An 11,063-nucleotide genomic window follows, 5' to 3' on the forward strand; every position below is an offset into this window, starting at 1 on the left:
CTGTTGTTATAAGATAACTCGATCAATGGAAGGTATTTTACCCATGATCCCTCAAAGTCAAGCACACATGCTCGTAGCATATACTTCTAAAATGCAATATCGTCCTCTCGGATTGCCCATCCGTGCGAGGATGAAATGCCATATTTGAACACTAGCTGAGTACCTATAGCTCAATGCGGACTCTCAAGGAACCTTCATGTAAACTTCGGATCTACATCGAAAACAATGGACTTTGGGACACCATGAAGACGAACAATTTAATCGACATATAACTCGGCTTATGCTTTGGTCGATGGAAAAATTCGTTCGAACGGGTAAAAAGTGAGGCGACTTTGTAAACCTGTCCAAATGACCCACACGGGAGTCAAACTTTCCCGTCGTTTCTAGGCATACCTACCACGAAGTCCATAAACGATGTCCTCCCATTTCTACTGCGGTATGTTTAGTGGTACTGACGGCCACAACGGCAGGTCGGCGGTGTTCGAACTTTCAACTTGTTGACGTGTAAGGCACTAACTGCAACATACTCGGCAATATCATTCTTCATGCCCGGCCACGAGAACATGGCACCCGGGTCTTGATACATCTTCATTGACCACGGATGAACTGAATAAGGAGTCGTATAGGACTCATTCATAATCTCTTTCTTGATACTCTCATCCATGGGCTTCCTGAAACTCGATTCTACGAATCTCGGCATTCCCATTTCATCTGCTGAGAAATCACCCAGCCTTCCCGGCTTAGAAACCACAGCTCGGGTTTTTACTAATTTTGAATCTTGCACTTGTGCTTCTTTAATTCGCTCTAAAAGAGTGGATTGCAGAGTAATGTAGCTAATTGCCCCACAACCAACTCAATCTTAGCTCGAGTCATCTCATGTGCTAGCGATTTGGGAGAATTTGCTTCATAGTACTCAGCCCGGCTACGACCCTTTCTACTTAAGACGCCAACAACAACGTTGGCCTTACCAGGGTGGTATAAGGATCTCCTGATCATAATCCTTCACCAACTCTAGCCAACGCCTCACATGCGATATTCAGGTCTTTTCACAGGTAAAGAAGTATTTCGGACTCTTTGTGATCGGTGTATATCTCACATTTCTTGACATATAGGTAATGCAGCCAAATCTTTAGCGTAAAGACCACTACTTGCAAGTTCTAGATCGTGAGTAGGGTACCTCTTCTTAATACTCATCTTTAACTACCGAGAAGCATAAATTTATTACATCCAACTGCATAAGCACATAACCCAGAGACGCTGTCTCGAGGCATCCTGATAAACCACTGAAACTTTTCCTTATATTTGAAGGAAGAGTTAGCACTTTAGAGCGGTAATCAAGCGGCAGCACCTTTCAGAGAAAACTTTTTCTCACACTAGGTCGGTCGAACAAACTTCAGGTTCTTTCGAGTCGGCTCAGTTAAGGGTACATCAATCTTTGAAAAACCCTCGACGAGCCGGCCGATAATGCACAGCTAAACCCGAAAGCTTCTAACCTCGGTAGGTGACTTTGGTGTTGGCCAATCTCGAACGGCTTCAATTTTGGCCGGATCCACCATGATCCCTTAATTATCTGTCTGTGCCCCAAGAAAGAGACACGAGATAACCAAAACTCACACTTCTTGAATTTAGCATAGAGTTTATGATCTCATGCCTTTGTAAAACCGCTATTTCTGAGATACAAGCTCATGCTCTTCACTTTGATTCTTAGTATGCCAAGATGTCATCGATAAACACGATCACACACATGTCCCATCCAGGTAATCCTTGAATACTCGATTCATAAGATCCATGAATGCCACCGGGGCATTGGTCGATCCGAAAGGACATCACTGAGAATTCATAATGTCCACATCAGGAGTATGGAACACGGTTTTCGGGATATCTTCCTCTCGAATTCTTAGGCGATGCTTTGAGCAAAGATTGATCTTGGAAAAGATCGTCTTCCCCTTGAGTTGATCGAAATAGTCATCATTAATTCGAGGTAAAGGACCTTTTATTCTTGATGGTAAGCTTGTTCAACTCCGTGAAATGTCTGGTCAAGCGGAATCGCAGATCTTTCTTCCTGAGAATAACATTGGAGCACCCCAAGGTGAGTAGCTCGGTCTAATGAATCCCAAATTTAGTAACTCGCCAAGCTTGTATCTTGATTCTTTCAATTCCGCAAGAGCCATTTGATACGGTGCTTTAGATACTGGATCGACTCCCGAACAACCCAATTACAAATTCAATCTCCTAGGTAGGTGGCAATCTCGGTAAGTCTCTCCTGGAAAGACATCAAGGAACTTCCGCATACCAATCTTGTATTCTCGAGCCACGATGTCAGCTGGGTTGATCGGGGTGTCCACCGTTTGCGGTGACTATGAATCCCGTACAACCTTTTGCTCATCAAGTCCTTAGCTTTCAACAATGTTATTCTCGGGGTATGCGTGCCCCCTGAACCTTACCCACGAATACCGCCATTTGGATTATGCACTACTCGGGCTCAAACACTACCATCTTTTGCTTACAACTCGATCCCACAGCTCCATACTTCTAGATAGAAAATCCATTCCCGAGGGATTATGTCAAAATCATACAATTGCAATTCAATTAGATTGCGCCGGTCAACTCTGGCAACCGTCAATCCAAAAGGACAAAGACCGAATCCAAGCTTATTGGATACAATAAGGTCTCCGAGGGTAACGAGGGTTCCCAAACCACCGAAGCTATAAATATCACATGAGCTTATGAAAACTTTCGATAACTTTCTACTCGACACATAAGAGTGAGTAGCTCCCGAATCAAACAACACGGTATAAGAACGACCATTAATAGACAACCGACTTGTCACAACGGACGGACCAGCATCAGCGTCAATCCGAGTCATGGTAAAAAAGTTGCCACAGGTTACGAGTAGTATTCTTGTTAGGCTCCTGCTTTCTTAGCACTCGAGGACAATCTACGATAAAGTGCGGCCCACCATGCCACCTTTGGAAACATGTCTTGGCCGCGACACTCACCTGGATGGTGTTTCTTGCATTTAGGGCACTTTCGGGATATGATCGGAATGAGGACCCGTGGCCACTGATCCGGCCTACCTCTATTTCCCTGAAACATTCTGTTACCCCTGATTCTCCAAAAGCCTCGGCCCAGCCAGGTTTGTGATCACGGTTGCCTTGTCGGGCCCCTTACGACATTACCACTAGCGGGAGGATTCGATGCGTGATCGCGGCATCCTTTACGGATCTACTCTTTTTTTTTGCAACATGTTGCTTAGCCTCCTCGGCAATCATAGGCTAGCTCTACCTAACTTTCTTATACAAAGTGTCATGTGAAGTGGTAATCTTCAGAGTCCCGAAGCTAATTGTGGCATTCGAGTCCTCTCACATATTTCTATTTCCTGGTGAAACTGCTTGTGGGCACCCGGATGCCAAGCCAAGAAACTTCTTAGATAGCCGAGTCAAACTCCGAGTTGTATTCGGCCACTCACATTTTTACCTTGAGTAAGCTTTCCACAAAGTCCTCCATGTGTGAAGTTCTGCACGGAATATTGTAAAACTTTTCTTCAAATAGATTCTTAAATTCCTCCTAGTTCATTACACTGACATCCCGGGTTTGGCCCACGATATCCCATCAGAGGCGGGCATGATCTTGTAACATGAAGGCTGCACAGTTCACTCTTTCAGTTCCTGTCACCCCCATATTATCGAGGATACGGGTGATTGTGCTCATCCACTACTTTCGGCCTTAATTATGTCGATACACGTCCCGAGAAGATGTCGGAGGTTGCGTAAAGCCTTCACGAACCGGGTTCGTTTCGAACAGGAGTCTCACATGCGGGCATAACAAACCCCTGGCTACCCACCACTGGCACAAGTGCTGGTGGTAACACTTGATCAACAGGGGCAGCCGGTGCCGGTTGCCTTAATCGTCGCAACTCTTCTTCTTGATGAAGTATGACACTTCGCATTCTTGAAACATCTGCTGCTAATCAGCAGGAGGATTAGCATTACCAAAATCGCATTATCCCCCAGATTCTGTGGAGGTGGAGGCAGTGCCGGTGGATCAGTTTGGGCAGCCCGAGGCTCTACTTGCTCGCCCTGTGGTCTAGATGATTGCGGAGGGTCCATTACTAGTTGTTGGGTTTTATGCCCTAAATAAAACTCTGTTTCAATGTAATCCAGATTATTCAATATCAATAAAGTAACAGAAGTAATTTTTCATTCACTTGTGTATGTTTTGGTTCACTTAATCAATTACTTGTCTATTTGATTTATAAATTCATCCAAACCCCTTTTCACATACTTGATCGTGTTTATTGTGTTGTCAACACAGTGGAAAGTAAACATGACTATGTGAATAAAGTATTCCTAGATTTATCAGAACACTGGGTTTTTGCGATATGACAATCTACAACGTAGTTTACTTACATTTGGCGAAATGTTATGTTCTTTCCAGAACATAGGTTAAAGTAAAGCTCAGGTTGGATGCATGGAGTATGCATTGGAATGGACCGATATTGAACTTTGAATTAGATTTTGAAACTTACCGTAAACATCTATTCAATTCAATATCATAAGTTGATCCTAGATCACATGATCGAAATCCTGATATGGTTAGGCTTAATTTCAAGAGTATTATTCGTGTTCTTTGATTTGTTAGTTAAGCCTAATCTTTAGTCTGGGCAATACATACATTTTGGGAACACGGTAGTGCGATTGAGTGGGAGCGCTAACATAAATATGGAATCTATAGCTTCTATCTGGCGAATAGTAAGCAAAGGGTGATTTCCTTCGAGCTTAACCAAACGAGATAAATGATTGAGTACTCATTTCACTTAGTTGAAATATCATTTATACAGGGTTAAGTGTTTTAAGGATAAAATACATTGTAGGGTGTTACGGTAATTTAGTCCCTTTACAGTGTAAATCATCCATATAGAGGATCATTGATCACATTAGGATTATAACAATGGATAACTAATAATGTGTCTATATGGTGGAACATATAGAGCATTCTATATACTGAGAGTGCAATTCTGAGTTCTATGTGTGGATTCAACGAAGAATTAATAAGTCAGTGAATTTAAGTGGTAAATTCTAGATCTGCTTATTGGAAGCTCGGATATATAGACCCATGGTCCCCTCACTAGTTGAGATGATATTACTTGTAAGACTCATTTAATTGATTTTAATTAATCAATTAAAAATTCTCAAGATAGACTTGTCTATTTGAGAATTTATCACTTATTAAGGGCAAAACAGTAAATAGAGATTTTGAAGGGCATATTTATTAATTAGGAAACTTTAATTAGTTTCATTATTAATAAAATAAATGACAATATATTATTTGATAATTAATTTTAATTATTAAATAATTAGATTTGACATTTATGTGGTTGAACAAAGGAATTGGCAGTTTTTGACAAAACAGGAAACTATCAGTGTAGGAAAATGAAAGTTGGAAAAGTGGCAAGCCTTGTTTCCACAATGCCTAGGCCGGCCACTTAGCTTCCTTTTCTCTTTGATTTTTTCAATTCCAAATGTCAATCATAGCCCTGGGTGGTCTTCTATAAATAGAAGGCAAAGGCTTCAGAGTTGAACACAACTGTACAACCTTTTCACAACATTATTCTGAAAGAGTTTTCTCTCAGAAATTTCTCTCTGAGCCGCCACCCTCTCTCTCTCTCTCTTCCTTCACTGTTTCGAAAAGTACAAGTGCTAGAGTAGTGCCCACACACATCAAGTAATACCTCAATCATAGTGAGGAAGGCTGTGTAGAATTCAACAAAGAAGGACTATCGGGCTCAGATCTTGATTATACTCTGCTACAGAAAGGAATCAAGGGTTAGAGATCTGAGTGGGAGGAGACATATATTCCACTGCAATCACTGTAAGATTTCTGATACTCTTATGTGTTTAGTTTCCTATCGTTTTAGAAGTTCATATTTAGGTTGTTAAATCAACATACTTGTGAGTAGATCTAAGATCCTGGTAAAATAACTTCCAACAGCTGGCACCATAGCCATGGTAATTGATTTTCTTGCAAGAAATTTGGACTTAAAACGATTTGCTTGTTTTTTGGATGGTATCATGTAGCTTTGAGTGTCATATTGATGTTTGATTGTTGTTTGTGAATTCTGGGAAAAATGGTTACTGTTCTGATTCTGTAATTATTTTTGTTGGATAGTTTGGAAAATTCTAAGCAATTTACTTTTTAACAGAACTCGATTTCGATTTAATTTGAATTAGTTATGAATTTTTGAAAATTGGAAAAATCGGGGTGACGAGCAACCTCATCACGCGCGCGGAATGGCTGCCTGCAGCCTTCCTGCGCCGTGATTTCTCGGCCATGCACCCCAGAAACGCGCAGTTCATCCATTTTTTCAATTTTTTCGATTTTTCATGCTATTTCATGGAATTAAATTCCGATTTTTTGTGTAGTTTTGTATGTTGATTTTTGTTTTTCAAATTTCAAATCTAATTATCAGAAATAAATTAATTTTATTTTTTAAAATTAATTTTAGATATTAGTGTAATTTGATTTTGAAAATAGGAAAAATCAAGTTTTGCTTACCTCTTTTCTTATTTCCTTTAAAATTTGATTATTTTATTTTTTTTAAGGTCAGATATTAATTTTTTTTTTGGTAACTTGACCTTAATTAAAATAAGATCAAAATAATCATGATAATTTTAAAAGAGGAAATAAGGTAATTTTGTTAACTTTTAAATTTTGTTATTTTTTTTAATTAAATTAAATTGTAAAACAAGAAAAGGGTATGTATTTACCATTTTCTATTTTATTATTTAATTTATTAAATAACATGAAATTTAAAAGGAAAGTTAGCAATTTAATTTTGAAATGACATTTAGGTTACCCAAAACCTAATTTTTCAAAATGGTAGGTTTAATTTTAATTTTATTTTCTAAATAAATGTTTAAAATTAAATAAATCCTACATCCAACTATCCAAATCTAACCTTGTTGCAGGAGTATGTGTTTTAGATTGTTTGTAAGTTTTCTAAAACCTATTATTGCTTGATCTAAATTGCCTTGGTTAAATTGATGATAGATCCAATGATCTAATTTTAACCAATGGTTCAATTGATGATAGATCAAGTAAAGAATTTGTAACAGGTAATTTTTACAAACTTCTTTCATCTGTGTATGACCTAGTAACATGATAGGATCCATCCAAATGTGTATGCCTGTGTGAGCCTATATGTTTAATTTCTATTATAGATACATATAGGTTGATGTTGCTAAATAAAATATCATAACTGATAGATTTTATTTAGGCTCATTTAGTAGTGAGCCTATTCAATTAATAATAGTTATTCATTTTAAGGTTAAATTCCTCTCTTTTGGGCCTTGTGTGAGAGTTGGGAGCCTTAGAAGTGGGTACGACATACTGGACCCAGCCCCCCCTCACATGAACAACCCCAATTGTGAAGGCCCATTTGCCTGATTTGGATAACTGTGCTAGGTTAATTATATTAGTTTGACCTAATAAAAAATTGATTAGCAACATAATTAGTTTCATTCTTCCTTGAAATTAATTTAAGAAAAACATAGTTTGAATAGTTATATTCTGGAAAGCTATATGTATTTTTCTTGTTTTTAATTAAATATGGAATTATAACCATATAAATTCTTTCTGAATCTTAATTTTATAATTTCATTAAATATTCCTATTTAAGTTGAGATTTAGTTAAATCTATCAAATCAACTTAGATTTGAATATTTTTGAATTTCCTATTATAAATTAAGTTGAGGAATTTTAGGAATTGGTTATTAAGATTCTTTAGATATTTTTTAAGTTGATATTTTATAAATATGGGAACTTAAAATGGAATATCTTCTAAATTAAGTGGTTACTACTTAATTGGTAATATTTAATTAAGTCATTGATTGAAGAATATTTAAGTTGGGTATTTAGATTTTTCTAAACAACTTAAATAAGATATTTTTCAAAATTATTCCATTTTTGAAATTCAATTAAAGTTTTTACTTTAATTTTTAATATTTCATTATTGAGATATGGAATATAAATGATTAAACAAAATACATTGTTAAATAATGAGCATTAATCAAGAGAAATTCGATCTCCATTGTTGGTTTTACATAGCTATTGTTTTAGTGAGTAATCCTCCCTAATGGAGGAACGTTCATTAGCAAGTTAGCGCCGTTTAATCTCGAAAGATAAGCATTCTTATAAGTTTATTTTTATATGGTTCATGACCACCCTAATGGTTGCGACTGTATAAGACTTACAAGAATGCGAAACAATGGTAGAAGCTCATAAGATAGAATTGCCTTGACTCTCGCCTAAACGGGACAACGCTGAATTCTAATCTTGATCGAATAAAAGGTTGCTAGAATGTTTGAAATTTTAGATGAATTGACAACTCTATTCAATGGATGATGCTTTGACTCTCGCCTAAACAGGACACTGTATCAGTTCGTTGGAAACCTTGGAAAATAAACTATGTTAGATTTAGTATTTTTATAACATATGTGATTATTTGTTTTACGAACACCCGTGTATGAATTCATAGAACCAAAACCTTACTTCGTTTTATTGATATGTTGTAGTGCCAATATGAATAACCCTCATCCCGATCCACTCCTAGTTAGTATCTTTGCAAAAGAACTCAATAGTGTGAAAATGCATCCTGGTAGTTGCATTAACTCGCACCTATTGTTGATGAATCTGAAATTCCAAAAGGCAAATCTACTAGGAATTGATTTATCAAAGGAACAATGGGTAAGACTCATACTTTATAGTCTTCCTCAGGAGTATAACAGTTTTGTTCTATATTATTTATTGAACAATCCTAACTCCTCCGACATGGACAAACTCGAGTCTGAGTTAAGGGCCCATGAGCGGAATCTGATTGCAATGAGACCTCCTGGTATTGCAAGCTTTAATCAGAGGAAGAAGATTAAGCATGAGGGCTCCAACAAAGCTGCTTCTTCAAGTACAATTATCAGACATCATGTTCTATGTGCGAATTGTAATGGAAAGGGACATAAAGAAGAACAATGTCCCAGGCTTCTAGACAATTCAAACGAAGGTGATGCTTTTGTATTTGAATCATGTGTTTTAGAGAACGACAAATCCTCCTAGATTGTTGATTCTGGATCTACTAACCATGTATGTTCTTCATTGCAGGTGCTTGAAACTTGGGAGAATCTTCACCCAGATGAGTTAAAGCTTAAAGTTGGAAATGGCGAGTTGGTATCAGTTAAAGCAAGAGGAACAGCCCGAATCAAGTTTAATTCTAACAAGTTTTTACTTTTAGAGAATGTTTTATATATTCCCAATTTTAGTAGAAACTTGATTAGCGTTTCATGTTTACAGACACAATTTTATATATTGAATTTTTCGAGTTCAAATTGTTCAATTTCTCGTAATGGATTCATATATGTGTTGCAAACATGGAACGAGGGCTTTATGTTTTAAGACCTGATACTCAAATCTCACTAAATACTAAACTTTTCAATGTAGCTAAACCTAGAAGCCTTAAGAGAAAAGAGATTGATAATGATGATCAAACTTATCTATGGCATTTACGTTTAGGTCATATAGGTTTTGATAGACTCAATAGGCTAACCAAAGACGGTCCATTGAAAAATGTCGTCTTAGGAGAACTGCCAGTCTGCGAGTCTTGCCTAGAAGGAAAAATGACCAAACGTTCTTTCTCTGCGAAGGGAGAGCGTGCCAAAGAACCCCTAGGGTTAGTACATTCAGATGTTTGCGGACCGCTGAATGTAAAAGCCAGAGGAGGTTATGAGTATTTCGTCACTTTCATTGACGATTTCTCTAGATATAGTTTTCTTTACCTAATGCAAAAGAAATCTGAAAAATTTGAAAAGTTTCAGGAATTTCATGCTTTGGCTCAAAACCAATTAGGTAAAACATTAAAGATCTTGCGAACTGATAGGGGTGGAGAATATATGGATATGCAGTTCAAAGATCATTTAATTGAACTTGGAATTGAATCCCAATATACTGCCCCAAGCACTCCACACGGCGAATGGAGTTGCGTAAAGAAGAAATCGCACTCTCTTAGAAATGGTTAGGTCTATCTTTGAGTTATTCAACTCTGTCTACGTCCTTCTGGAGATATGCTATTCAAATGGCAAACGACATTTTAAATGTTGTTCCATCTAAAGCAGTCCCTAAGACACCCGTTGAACTATGGAATGGTCGCACACCTAGTTTGCGCCATTATAGGATTTGGGGGTGCCCTGCTCACGTCTTAAGAAAGAAAGAAGGCAAACTGGAATCGCGAACTGAAGTTTGCATGTTTGTCAGAAATTCTAAAGAGTCTAGGGGTGGACTGTTCCATAGTCACAAGGATAACAAAGTGTTTGTTTCTACAAATGCTACTTTCCTTGAAGATAACTATATGAAAGAGAACAAACCGAAAAGTGAAATTGTATTAGAGGAAATGCTCATAGATACTGTTCCTTCAAATGTACCATCTTCTTCGACTCAAGAAGAGGAACATCCCACTCCCTCAGTTGTAGCAACTGAGAAAACTACTACTAAAGCTCCTGTTCAGAAGGTCACCGCTCCTCGTCGTAGTGGGAGGGTTTCTACAAAACCATCTCGTTATGGCTTGGATGGTGAAATCAATATGGTCGTTGGTGACGGTATTGATGACGACCCATTAACCTATAAACAGGCAATGGCAAGTCCGCAACGGAAGCGATGGTCAGCCGGTATGGATCTCGTAAATGGATTCCATGAAAAAGAACAAAGTCTGGGAATATGTAGAACCACCTAATGATTTTTGTCCAATTGGATGTAAATGGGTCTACAAGAAGAAAAGAGGTCTTGGAGGCGAAGTCGAAACTTTTAAAGCCGGCGGTCGCCAAGGGTTATACCCAAAGAGAAGGTGTGGACTATGAGGAAACTTTTAGTCCGGTTGCCATGCTCAAATCCATCCGAATTCTTCTCTCCATAGCTGACACTTTAGATTATGAAATTTGGCAAATGGATGTCAAGACAGCCTTTCTTAATGGGCTTCTTGAAGAAACCATCTATATGGAGCAACCAGAAGGTTATGTTCTTCA

Source organism: Cannabis sativa, chromosome 8 (genome assembly GCF_029168945.1).
Source record: "Cannabis sativa cultivar Pink pepper isolate KNU-18-1 chromosome 8, ASM2916894v1, whole genome shotgun sequence".
NCBI lineage: Eukaryota > Viridiplantae > Streptophyta > Magnoliopsida > Rosales > Cannabaceae > Cannabis > Cannabis sativa.